Genomic DNA, 14,247 nt, shown 5'->3' with positions numbered 1-14,247 from the left:
AGGAGTGCTTTGGGTGTGCCAAACGTCACAATGTAACTGGGTGGCTATAAAGGTGCACTACGGGTATCTCCGAAAGTGTCTGTTGGGTTGGCACGGATCGAGACTGGGATTTGTCACTCCGTGTAAACGGAGAGGTATCTCTGGGCCGACTCGGTAGGACATCATCATAATGTGCACAATGTGACCAAGGAGTTGATCACGAGATGATGTGTTACGGAACGAGTAAAGAGACTTGCCGGTAACGAGATTGAACAAGGTATCGGGATACCGGCGATCGAATCTCGGGCAAGTATCGTACCGACAGACAAAGGGAATTGTATACGGGATTGATTGAATCCTTGACATCGTGGTTCATCCGATGAGATCATCATGGAGCATGTGGGAGCCAACATGGGTATCCAGATCCCGCTGTTGGTTATTGACCGGAGAGTAGTCTCGGCCATGTCTGCATGACTCCCGAACCCGTAGGGTCTACACACTTAAGGTTCGATGACGCTAGGGTTATAGGTAAAGAATGTACACGGTTACCGAATGTTGTTCGGAGTCCCGGATGAGATCCCGAACGTCACGAGGAGTTCCGGAATGGTCCGGAGGTAAAGATTGATATATAGGAAGTATAGTTTTGGCCACCGGAAGTGTTTCGGGCATCACCAGTAGTGTACCGGGACCACCGAAGGGGTCCGGGGGTCCTCCGGGAGGGGCCACGGGCCCCGGAGGCATACATGGGCCAAGTGTGAGAAGGGACCAGCCCCTAGGTGGGTTGGGGCGCCTCCCCACCAAGGCCCATGCGCCTAGAGAGAAGAGGGGGCAAACCCTAAGGGCAGATGGGCCCTAAGGCCCATGCCTGGTGCGCCTCCCTCTCCCCCCACTTGGCCGCCACCCCAGATGGGGATTGGAGCTGCCGCCACCCCTTGGGTGGAAACCCTAGGTGGGGGCGCAGCCCTCCCTCTCCCCCTATATATAGTGGAGGCAAAGGGGCAGCCCAACACACGAAGTTCTTCCACTGTTGGCGCAGCCCTACCCTCTCCCTCCTTGTCTCTCGTAGTGCTTGGCGAAGCCCTACTGGAGTCCCGCGCTCCTCCACCACCACCACGCCGTCGTGCTGCTGCTGGACGGTCTTCCCAACCTCTCCTTCTCCCCTTGCTGTATCAAGGCGTGGGAGACGTCACCGGGCTGCACGTGTGTTGAACGCGGAGGCGCCGTTGTTCGGCGCTTAGATCGGAATCAACCGCGATATGAATCGCTACGAGTACAACTCCTTCATCCACGTTCTTGTAACGCTTCCTCTTAGCGATATACAAAGGTATGTAGATGCACTCCCCTTCCCCTCGTTGTTAGATTACTCCATAGATTGATCTTGGTGATGCGTAGAAAATTTTAAATTTCTGCTACGATCCCCAACAGTGGCATCATGAGCTAGGTCTATGCGTAGTTTCTATGCACGAGTAGAACACAAGTTGTTGTGGGCGTCGATTTTGTCAATTTACTTGCCGTTACTAGTCTTATCTTGATTCGGCGGCATCGTGGGATGAAGCGGCCCGGACCGACCTTACACGTACGCTTACGTGAGACTGGTTCCATCGACTGACATGCACTAGTTGCATAAGGTGGCTAGCGGGTGTCTGTCTCTCCCACTTTAGTCGGATCGGATTCGATGAAAAGGGTCCTTATGAAGGGTAAATAGAAATTGGCATATCACGTTGTGGTTTTGGCGTAGGTAAGAAACGTTCTTGCTAGAAACCTATAGCAGCCACATAAAAACTTGCAACAACAATTAGAGGACGTCTAACTTGTTTTTGCAGCATATGCCTTGTGACGTGATATGGCCAAAAGGATGTGATGAATGATATATGTGATGTATGAGATTGATCATGTTCTTGTAATAGGAATCACGACTTGCTTGTCGATGAGTATGACAACCGGCAGGAGCCATAGGAGTTGTCTCAATTTATTTATGACCTGCGTGTCAACATAAACGTCATGTAATTACTTTACTTTATAGCTAAAGCGTTAGCCATAGTAGTAGAAGTAATAGATGACGAGAAAACTTCAAGAAGACACGATGATGGATATCATGATGATGGAGATCATGGTGTCATGCCGGTGACAACGATGATCATGGAGCCCCGAAGATGGAGATCAAAAGGAGCAAATGATATTGGCCATATCATGTCACTATTTGATTGCATGTGATGTTTATCATGTTTTACATCTTATTTGCTTAGAACGACGGTAGCTTAAATAAGATGATCCCTCGCAATAATTTCAAGAAAGTGTTCCCCCTAACTATGCACCGTTGCGAAGGTTCGTTGTTTCGAAGCACCACGTGATGATCGGGTGTGATAGATTCTAACGTTCGAATACAACGGGTGTAAGCCAGATTTACACACGCAATACATTTAGGTTGACTTGACGAGCCTAGCATGTACATACATGGCCTCGGAAAACGGAAGACCGAAAGGTCGAGCATGAGTCGTATAGAAGATACGATCAACATGAAGATGTTCACCGATGTTGACTAGTCCGTCTCACGTGATGATCGGACACGGCCTAGTTAACTCGGATCATGTTTCACTTAGATTAATAGAGGGATGTATATCTGAGTGGGATTTCATTGAATAATTTGATTAGATGAACTTAATTATCATGAACATAGTCTAAATTGTATTTGCAAATATGTTGTAGATAAATGGCTCACGTTGTAGCTCCCTGTTTCAATACGTTCCTAGAGAAAGACCAAGTTGAAAGATATTGTAAGCAATGATGCGGACTGGGTCCGTAGTCCGAGGAGTGTCCTCACTGCTACATAGAAGGCTTACGTCTTTGATGCACCGCTCGATGTGCAAACCCCTACAACGTCGTCTGTGGAAGTTGTGAACACCTGACAGACACATCCTGATGACTACTTGATAGTTTGGTGCACCATACTTTATGGCTTAGAATCGGGAATCCAATGACGTTTTGAACGCCATAAGACATATGAGATGTTCCAAGAGCTGAAATTGGGATTTCAGGCTCATGCCCGTGTTGAGAGGTATGAGACCTCTGACAAGTTCTTTTGCGAACAAGATGGAGGAGAATAGCTCAGCTAGTGAGCATGTGCTCAAAATGTCTGGGTGCTACAATCACTTAAATCAAGTGGGAGTTAAACTTCCAGATAAGATAGTGATTGATAGAGTTCTCTAGCCACTATCACTAAGCTACTAGATCTTCGTGATGAACTATGACATGCAAGGGATGGAGTTGATCCCGGAGCTGTTCGTGGTGCTTAAGACCGCAAAAGGTGGAAATCAAGAAGGAGCATCAAGTGTTGATGGTTTAACAAGACCACTAGTTTTCAAGAAGGGCAAGGGCTAGAAGGGAAACCTCATGGATGGCAAGCCAGTTGCCGCTCCAGTGAAGGAACCCAAGGTTGAACCCAAACGCGAGACTAAGTGCTTCTATTGTAAGGGGAACGGTCACTGGTAGCGGAATTACCCCAAATGCATGGTAGATAAGAAGGCAGGCAACTTCAACAAAGTATATATGTGTTATTAATGTGTACCACACTAGTACTCCTGGTAGCACCTGGGTATTGGATATCGGTTCAGTTGCTATTATTGGTGACTTGAAGCAAAAGCTACGGACTAAATGGGGACTGGCTAAGGGCGAGGTGACGATGTGTGTTGGAAGTGTTTCCAAAGTTGATGAGATCACCATCGCACGCTCCATCTTCCTTTGGGATTAGTATTGAACCTAGATAAATGTTATCAGGTGTCTACGTTGAGCATGAATATGATTAGATCATGTTCATTGCAATATGGTTATTCATTTAAGTTAGAGAATAATGGTTATTCTGTTTACATGAATAATACCTTTCATGGTAATGCACCCTATGTGAATGGTTCATTGAATCTCGGTTGTTGTAATACACATGTTCACGCCAAAAGGTGTAGAGTTAATAATGATAGTACCACTTTCGTGTGGCACTGCCGCTTAGGTCATATTGGCGTAAGATGCATGAAGAAACTCCATGTCGATGGATGTTTGGAGTCACTTGATTTTGAATCACTTGACACAAGCGAGCCATGCCTCATGGGCAGGATGACTAAGACCCCGTTTTCAGGTACAATGAAACGGGCAAGTGACTTGTTGGAAATCATACATGCTGATGCGTGTGATCCAATGAGAATTGAAGCGTGCGGTGGATATCGCTATTTTCTCATCTTCACTGACGATTTGAGTAGATATAGGTATATTTACTTAATGAAGCACAAGTCTGAAACATTTGAAAAGTTCAAGCGGTTTTAGAGTGAAGTTAAGAACCATCATAACAAGAAGATCAAATTCCTATGATCTGATCGATGAGAATTTCTGAGTTATGAGTTTGGCAATCACTTAAGACATTGTGGAATTGTTTCGCAGTTGAAGCCACCTGGAACACCACAGCGTAATGGTGTGTCCGGATGTCATAATCGAACCTTATGAGATATGGTGCGATCTATGATGTCTCTTACCGATCTACCGCTATTATTTTTAGGTTATGCATTAGAGACAACTGCATTCACTTTAGATAGGACACCATCTAAGTCCGTTGAGACAACGTCGTATGAATATGGTTTGGCAAGAAACCAAAGTTGTCGTTTCTTAATGTTTGGGGCTGCGATGCTTAAGGCTTCAGCCGGAGAAGCTCGAACCCAAAAGCAGACAAACACATCTTCATAGGATACCCAAAGGTGACAGTTGGGTATACCTTCTATCTCAGATCCGAGGGCAAATTGTTTGTCGCTAAGAACGGGTCCTTTCTCAAGAAGGAGTTTCTCTCTAAAGAATTGAGTGGGAGGAAGATAGAACTTGATGAGGTTGTCGAACCTTTACTTCAACCAGAGAGTGATGCAACACAGAAAGATGTTTTCTGTGGCGCCTACATCTGTTGAATAGGAAGTTAATGATAGTGATCATGAAGCTTCGGATCAAGTTGCTATCGAACCTCATAGGTCGACAAGGATATGTACTATTCCTGAGTGGTACGGTAATCCTGTCTTAGATATCATGTTGTTAGACAACAATGAATCTATGAGCTATGGAGAAGCGATGGTGGACCCGTATTCCGACAAATGGTTAGAAGCCATGAAATCCGAGATAGGATCCATGTATCAGAACAAAGTATGGACTTTGGTGGACTTGCCCGTTGATCGGCAAGCCATTGAGATAAATGGATCTTTAAGAAGAAGACGGACGTGGGCGGTAATGTTACTGTCTATGAAGCTTGACTTGTGGGAAAGAGTCTTTTCACAAGTTCAAGGAGTGGACTACGATGAGAATTTCTCACCCGTAGTGATGCTTAAGTCCGTCGGAATTATGATAGCATTAGCTGTATTTTTCGATTATGAAATCTGACAAATAGATGTCAAAACAAGTTTTCTTACCAGTTTTCGTAAGAAAAAGTTGTATGAGATACAATAAAAGGTTTTGTCGATCCTAAGGATGCTAAAAGGTATGCTAGCTCCAGCGATCCGTCTATGGACTAGAGCGAGCATCTCGGAGTCGGAATATATGCTTTGATAGAGTGATCAAAGCTTTTAGGTTTATACAATGTTTGCTAGAAACTTGTATTTACAAGAAAGTGAGTGGGAGCACTACAACATTTCTGATAAGTATATGTGGATGACATATTGTTGATCCGAAATAATGTAGAATTTCTGGAAAGCATAAACGGTTGTTTGAAGAGTGATTTTCAAAGGAAGACCTGGATAAAGCTGCTTACAAATTGGGCATCAAGATCTATAGAGATAGATCAAGACGCCTGATGATACTTTCAAAGAACGCACACCTTGACATGTTTTTGAAGGAGTTCAAAATAGATCAGTCAAAGAAGGGGTTCTTACCTGAGTTGTAAGGTGTGAAGTTGAGTAAGACTCAAAGCTTGACCACAGTAGAAGAAAGAGGAAGGACGAAGGTCGTCCCCTATGCTTTTGTCATAGGCTCTATACGGTATGCCATGCCGAGTACCGCACCTGATGTGTGCCTTGCCACATGTTTGGCAAGAGGGTGCAAAGGTGATCTAGGAGTGGATCACCAGATAGCGGTCAAAATTATCCTTAGAGGAATAAGGAAATGTTTCTCGGTTATGGAGGTGATAAAGAGTTCGACGTAAAGAGTTACGTCGATGCAAGCTTAACACCTATCCGGATAGCTCTGAGTAGAGATACCAGATACATATAATGGAGCAACAATTTGGAATATCTCCAAGTGGAACATGGTAGCAGCATCTACGATATGACATAAAGTTTTGCGAAATACATAGGGATCTGAATACTGTAGACCCGTTGACTATAACCTCTCTCACAAGCATAACATGATCAAACCCAGAACTCATTGAGTGTTAATCACATAGTGATGTGAACTAGATTATTGACTCTAGTAAACTCTTTGGATGTTGGTCACATGGCGATGTGACCTGTGAGTGTTAATCACATGGCGATGTGAACTAGATTATTGACTCTAGTGCAAGTGGGAGACTGTTGGAAATATGCCCTAGAGGCAATAATAAATTAAGTTATTATTATTATATTTAATTGTTCATGATAATCGTTTATTATCCATGCTAGAATTGTATTGATAGGAAACTCAGATACATGTGTGGATACATAGACAACACCATGTCCCTAGTAAGCCTCTACTTGACTAGCTCGTTGATCAATAGATGGTTATGGTTTCCTGACCATGGACATTGGATGTCGTTGATAACGGGATCACATCATTAGGGGAATGATGTGATGGATAAGACCCAATCCTAAGCCTAGCACAAGATCGTGTAGTTCGTATGCTAAAGCTTTTCTAATGTCAAGTATCATTTCCTTAGACCATGAGATTGTGCAAGTCCCGGATACCGTAGGAGTGCTTTGGGTGTGCCAAACGTCACAATGTAACTGGGTGGCTATAAAGGTGCACTACGGGTATCTCCGAAAGTGTCTGTTGGGTTGGCACGAATCGAGACTGGGATTTGTCACTCCGTGTAAACGGAGAGGTATCTCTGGGCCGACTCGGTAGGACATCATCATAATGTGCACAATGTGACCAAGGAGTTGATCATGGGATGATGTGTTATGGAACGAGTAAAGATACTTGCCGGTAACGAGATTGAACAAGGTATCGGGATACCGACGATCAAATCTCGGGCAAGTATTGTATCGATAGACAAAGGGAATTGTATACGGGATTGATTGAATCCTTGACATCGTGGTTCATTCGATGAGATCATCGTGGAGCATGTGGGAGCCAACATGGGTATCCAGATCCCGCTGTTGGTTATTGACCGGAGAGTTGTCTCGGCCATGTCTGCATGACTCCCGAACCCGTAGGGTCTACACACTTAAGGTTCAATGACGCTAGGGTTATAGGGAAAGTATGTACGCGGTTACCGACTGTTGTTCTGAGTCCCGGATGAGATCCCGGACATCAAGAGGAGTTCCGGAATGGTCCGGAGGTAAATATTGATATATAGGAAGTATGGTTTTGGCCACCGGAAGTGTTCCGGGCATCACCGGTAGTGTACCGGGACCACCGGAGGGGTCCGGGGGTCCTTCGGGAGGGGCCACGGGCCCCGGAGGCATACATGGGCCAAGTGTGAGAAGGGACCAGCCCCTAGGTGGGCTGAGGCGCCTCCCCACCAAGGCCCATGCGCCTAGAGAGAAGAGGGGGCAAACCCTAAGGGCAGATGGGCCCTAAGGCCCATGCCTGGTGCGCCTCCCTCTCCACCCACTTGGCCGCCACCCCAGATGGGGATTGGGGCTCCCGCCACCCCTAGGGTGGAAACCCTAGGTGGGGGCGCAGCCCTCCCTCTCCCCCTATATATAGTGGAGGCAAAGGGGCAGCCCAACACACGAAGTTCTTCCCTTTTGGCGCAGCCCTACCCCTCTCCCTCCTCGTCTCTCGTAGTGCTTGGCGATGCCCTGCTGGAGTCCCGCGCTCCTCCACCACCACCACGCCGCCGTGCTGCTGTTGGACGGAGTCTTCCCAACCTCTCCTTCTCCCCTTGCTGGATCAAGGCGTGGGAGACGTCACCGGGCTGCACGTGTGTTGAACGCGGAGGCGCCGTTGTTCGGCGCTTAGATCGGAATCAACCGAGATCTGAATCGCTACGAGTACGACTCCTTCATCTGCGTTCTTGTAACGCTTCCCTTAGCGATCTACAAGGGTATGTAGATGCACTCCCCTTCCCCTCGTTGCTAGATTTCTCCATAGATTGATCGTGGTGATGCGTAGAAAATTTTAAATTTCTGCTACGATCCCCAACAAAAACAAAGTATGGACTTTGACAGACTTACCGATGATCAGCAAGCCATAGAGCATAAATGGATCTTTAAGAAGAAGCCTGACGCAGATGGTAATGTGACCATATATAAGGCTCGGCTTTTCGCTAAGAGTTATCGACAAGTTCAAGGGGTTGACTATGATGAGACCTTCTCACCCGTAGCAAAGCTGAAGTCCGTCTGAATCATGTTAGCAATTGCTGAATTCTATGATTATGAGATATGGCAAATGGACGTCAAAACGTTATTCCTTAATGGTTTCCTTAAGGAAGAATTGTATATGATGCAGCCAGAAGGTTTTGTCGATCCTAAGAATGCTGACAAGGTATGCAAGCTCCAGCGCTCCATCTATGGGCTGGTGCAAGCATCTCGGAGTTGGAACATTCGCTTTGATGAAATGATCAAAGTGTTTGGGTTTATGCAGACTTATGGAGAAGCCTGTGTTTACAAGAAAGTGAGTGGGAGCTCTGTAGCATTTCTCATATTATATGTGGATGACATACTATTAATGGGAAATGATATAGAACTTTTGGAAATCATAAAGGCCTACTTGAATAAGTATTTTTCAATGAAGGACCTTGGAGAAGCTGCTTACATATTAGGCATCAAGATCTATAGAGATAGATCGAGACGCCTCATTGGTCTTTCACAAAGCACATACCTTGACAAGATATTGAAGAAGTTCAATATGGATCAGTCCAAGAATGGGTTCTTGTCTATATTGCAAGGTGTGAGATTGAGCACGGCTCAATGCCCGACCTCAGCAGAAGATGGAGAAAATATGGGTGTCATCCCCTATGCCTCAGTCATATGGTCTATTATGTATGCCATGCTGTGTACCAGACCTGATGTGAACCTTGCCGTAAGTTTGGTAGGGAGGTACCAAAGTAACCCCGATATGGAACACTGGACAGCGGTCAAGAATATCCTAAAGTATCTGAAAAGGACTAAGGATATGTTTCTCTTTTATGGAGGTGACGAAGAGCTTGTCATAAAGGGTTGCGTAGATGCTAGTTTCGACACAGATCTGGATGACTCCAAGTCACAAACCGGATGCGTGTATATTTTAAAAAGGTGGGGCAGTCAGCTGGTGCAGTTGCAAGCAAAGCGTCGTGGCGTGATCTACATGTGAAGCGGAGTACATAGTTACCTCGGAGGCAGCGTAGGAAGCAGTCTGGATGAAGGAGTTCATCACCGACCTAGGAGTTATTCCCAATGCATCGGGCCCGATGACTCTCTTCTATGACAACACTAGAGCCATTGCCCTTGCCAAGGAGCCCAGGTTTCACAAGAAGACTAGGCATATCAAGCGTCGCTTCAACTCCATTCATAAATATATTCAAGATGGAGACATAGATATTTGTAAAGTGCATACGGATCTGAACGTCGCAGATCCGTTGACTAAACCTTTTCCACAATGGGTGTTCGATTCATCACAATGTAACTAGATTATTGTCTCTAGTGCAAGTGGGAGACTGTTGGAAATATGCCCTAGAGGCAATAACAAAGTGGTTATTATTATATTTCCTTGTTCATGATAATTGCCAATTGTTGATGCTATAATTATATTAACCGGAAACCGTAATACATGTGTGAATACATAGACCGTAATATGTCCATAGTAAGCCTCTAGTTGACTAGCTCGTTGATCAATAGATGGTTGTGGTTTCCTGACCATGAACATTCGATGTCATTGATAACGGGATCACATCATTGGGAGAATGATATGATGGACAAGACCCAATCCTAAGCATAGCGCAAGATTGTGTAGTTTGTTTGCTAGAGCTTTTCTAATGTCAAGTGTCATTTCCTTAGACCATGAGATTGCGCAACTCCCGGATACCGTAGGAATGCTTTGGGTGTGCCAAACGTCACAACGTAACTGGGTGTCTATAAAGGTGCACTACAGGTATCTCCGAAAGTGTCTGTTGGGTTGGCACGAATCGAGACTGGGATTTGTCACTCCGTATGACGGAGAGGTATCTCTGGGCCCACTCGGTAATGCATCATCGTAATGAGCTCAATGTGTCTAAGGAGTTAGCCACGGGATCATGCGTTATGGAACAAGTAAAGAGACTTGCCGATAACGATATTGAACGAGGTATAGAGATACTGACGATCGAATCTCGGGCAAGTAACATACCGATGGACAAAGGGAATTGTATACGGGATTGATTGAATCCTCGACATCGTGGTTCATCCGATGAGATCGTCATGGAACATGTGGGAGCCAACATGGGTATCCAGATCCCGTTGTTGGTTATTGGCTGGAGAGATGTCTCGGTCATGTCTGCATGGTTCCCAAACCCGTAGGGTCTACACACTTAAGGTTCAGTGACGCTAGAGTTGTTATGGGAAATAGTATGTGGTTACCGAAGGTTGTTCGGAGTCCCGGATGAGATCCCGGACGTCACAAGGAGTTCCGTAATGGTCCGGAGGTGAAGAATTATATATGGGAAGTCCAGTTTCAGTCGCCGGAATAATTTCGGGGGTTATCGGTATTGTACCGGGACCACCGAAAGGTGTCCGGGGGTCCACCGGGTGGGGCCACCTGCCCCGGTGGGCCAAGTGGGCTGAACAAGGGTGGGAACCAGCCCCCTGGTGGGCTGGTGCATCCCCCCAAGGTCCCAAGGTTCCTAGGGTCGAAAACCCTAGGGGTGGGGCACCTCCCACCAAACTTGGGGGGGCAAGTCGCCCCTTGCCCCCCTGCTACCGCTTGAGCACTGCGTTGGTTTTTCCTTGAAGAGGAAAGGGTGATGCAGCAAAGTAGCGTAAGTATTTCCCTCAGTTTTTGAGACCCAAGGTATCAATCCAGTATGAGATCACGCTCAAGTCCCACGCACCTACACAAACAAATAAGAACCTCGCAACCAACGCGATAAAGGGGCTGTCAAGCCCTTCACGGTCACTTACGAGAATGAGATCTGATAGATATGATAAGATAATATTTTTGGTATTTTTATGATAAAGAGAAATAAAGATGCAAAGTAAAATAAATGGCAACAGAAATAACTAAGTGTTGGAAGATTAATATGATGGAAGATAGACTCGGGGGCCATAGGTTTCACTAGTGGCTTCTCTCAAGAGCATAAGTATTACGGTGGGTAAACGAATTACTGTTGAGCAATTGATAGAATTGAGCATAGTTATGAGAATATCTAGGTATGATCATGTATATAGGCATCACGTCCGTGACAAGTAGACCAAAACGATTCTACATCTACTACTATTACTCCACACATCAACCGCTATCCAGCATGCATCTAGAGTATTAAGTTCATAAGAACAAAGTAATGCTTTAAGGAAGATGACATGATGTAGAGGGGTAAAATCATGCAATATGATATAAACCCCATCTTTTTATCCTCGATGGCAACAATACAGTACGTGTCGGTTTCCTTTCTGTCACTAGGATCGAGCACCGCAAGATTGAACCCAAAGCTAAGCACTTCTCCCATTGCAAGAAAGATCAATCTAGTAGGCCAAACCAAACTGATAATTCGAAGAGACTTGCAAAGATAAACCAATCATACACAAAAGAATTCAGAGAAGATTCAAATATTGTTCATAGATAATCTGGATCATAAACCCACAATTCATTGGATCTCGACAAACACACCGCAAAAGAAGACTACATCGAATAGATCTCCAACAAGATCGAGGAGAACTTTGTATTGAGATCCAAAGAGAGAGAAGAAGCCATCTAGCTAATAACTATGGACTCGTAGGTCTGAAGTAAACTACTCACACATCATCGGAGAGGCCATGGAGTTGATGTAGAGGCCGTCCGTGATCAATGCCCCCTCCGACGGAGCTCCGGAAAAGGCCCCAAGATGGGATCTCTCGGGTACAGAAGGTTGCGGCAGTGGAATTAGGTTTTCGTGGAGCTCCTGGATGTTTGGGGGGTACGTCGATATATGTAGGAGGAAGAAGTACGTCGGTGGAGCAACGGAGGGCCCACGAGGGTGGAGGACGCGCCCCCTGCCTTGTGCCTTCCTCCCTTGTTTCTTGACAGCCACTCCAAGTCTCCCGGATCATGTTTGTTGAGAAAATCACGTTCCCGAAGGTTTCATTCCGTTTGGACTCCGTTTGATATTCCTTTTCTTCGAAACCCTAAAATAGGCCAAAAAACAACAATTTGGGTTGGGCCTCCGATTAGTAGGTTAGTCCCAAAAATGATATAAAAGTGTAAAATAAAGCCCATTAACATCCAAAATAGATAATATAATAGCATGGAGCAATCAAAAATTATAGATACGTTGGAGACGTATCAAGCATCGCCAAGCTTAATTCATGCTCGTCCTCGAGTAGGTAAATGATAAAAGAAGAATTTTTGATATGGAATGCTTTCTAACATATTTCTCAATGTATTTTTTTCTTTATTGTGGCATGAATGTTCAGATCCGAAAGATTCAAGATAAAAGTTTAATATTGACATAATAATAATACTTCAAGCATACTAACTAAGCAATTATGTCTTCTAAAAATAACATGGCCAAAGAAAGTTATCCCTACAAAATCATATAGTCTGGGTATGCTCTATCTTCACCACACAAAATATTTAAATCATGCACAACCCCGACGACAAGCCAAGCAATTGTTTCATACTTTTGATGTTCTCAAACTTTTTCAATCTTCACGCAATACATGAGCGTGAGCCATGGATATAGCACTATGGTGGAATAGAATGGTGGTTGTGGAGAAGACAAAAAGGAGAAGATAGTCTCACATCAACTAGGCGTATCAACGGGTTATGAAGATGCCCATCAATAGACATCAATATGAGTGAGTAGGGATTGCCATGCAATGGATGCACTAGAGCTATAAGTATATGAAAGCTCAACAAAAGAAACTAAGTGGGTGTGCATCCAACTTGCTTGCTCATGAAGACCAAGGGCATTTTGAGGAAGCCCATCATTGGAATATACAAGCCAAGTTCTATAATAAAAAATTCCCACTAGTATATGAAAGTGATATCATAGGAGACTCTCTATATGAAGAACATGGTGCTACTTTGAAGCACAAGTGTGGAAAGAGGATAGTAGCATTGTCCCTTCTCTCTTTTTCTCTCATTTTTTATTTTTTTATTTGGGCCTTCTTTCTTTTTCTTTTTTTTTCTTTTTGGCCTCTTTTCTCTTTTTTTTAATTTTATTTTTCGTCTGAAGTCTCATCCCGACTTGTGGGGGAATCATAGTCTCCATCATCCTTTCCTCACTAGGACAATGCTCTAATAATGATGACCATCACACTTTATTTACTTACAACTCAAAAATTACAACTCAATACTTAGAACAAAATATGACTCTATGTGAATGCCTCCGGCGGTGTACCAGGATGCGCAATAATGCATGAGTGACATGTATGAAGAATTATGAACGGTGACTTTGCCACAAATATGATGTCAACTACATGATCCTGCAAGCAATATGACAATGATGAAGTGTGTCATAATAACGGAACGGTGGAAAGTTGCATGACAATATATCTCGGAATAGCTATGGAAATGCCATAATAGGTAGGTATGGTGGCTGTTTTGAGGAAGGTATATGGTGGGTTTATGGTACCGGCGAAAGTTGCGCGATACTAGAGAGGCTAGCAATGGTGGAAGAGTGAGAGTGCGTATAATCCATGGACTCACCACTAGTCATAAAAAACTCACCTACTTATTGCAAAAAATTATTAGTTATCGAAACAAAATATTACGTGCATGCTCCTAGGGGGATAGATTGGTAGGAAAAGACCATCGCTCGTCCCCGACCGCCACTCATAAGGAAGACAATCAATAAATAAAGCATGCTCCGACTTCATCACATAACAGTTCACCATACGTGCATGCTACGGGAATCACAAACTTCAACACAAGTATTTCTCAAATTCACAACTACTCAACTAGCATGACTCTAATATCACCATCTCCATATCTCAAAACAATTATCAAGTATCAAACTTCTCA

The sequence above is a fragment of the Triticum urartu genome, chromosome 5, assembly GCF_003073215.2.
Source record: "Triticum urartu cultivar G1812 chromosome 5, Tu2.1, whole genome shotgun sequence".
NCBI classification, from domain to species: domain Eukaryota; kingdom Viridiplantae; phylum Streptophyta; class Magnoliopsida; order Poales; family Poaceae; genus Triticum; species Triticum urartu.
The sequence above is the reverse complement of the archived record's forward strand: the minus strand, read 5'-3'. Positions refer to the sequence as shown.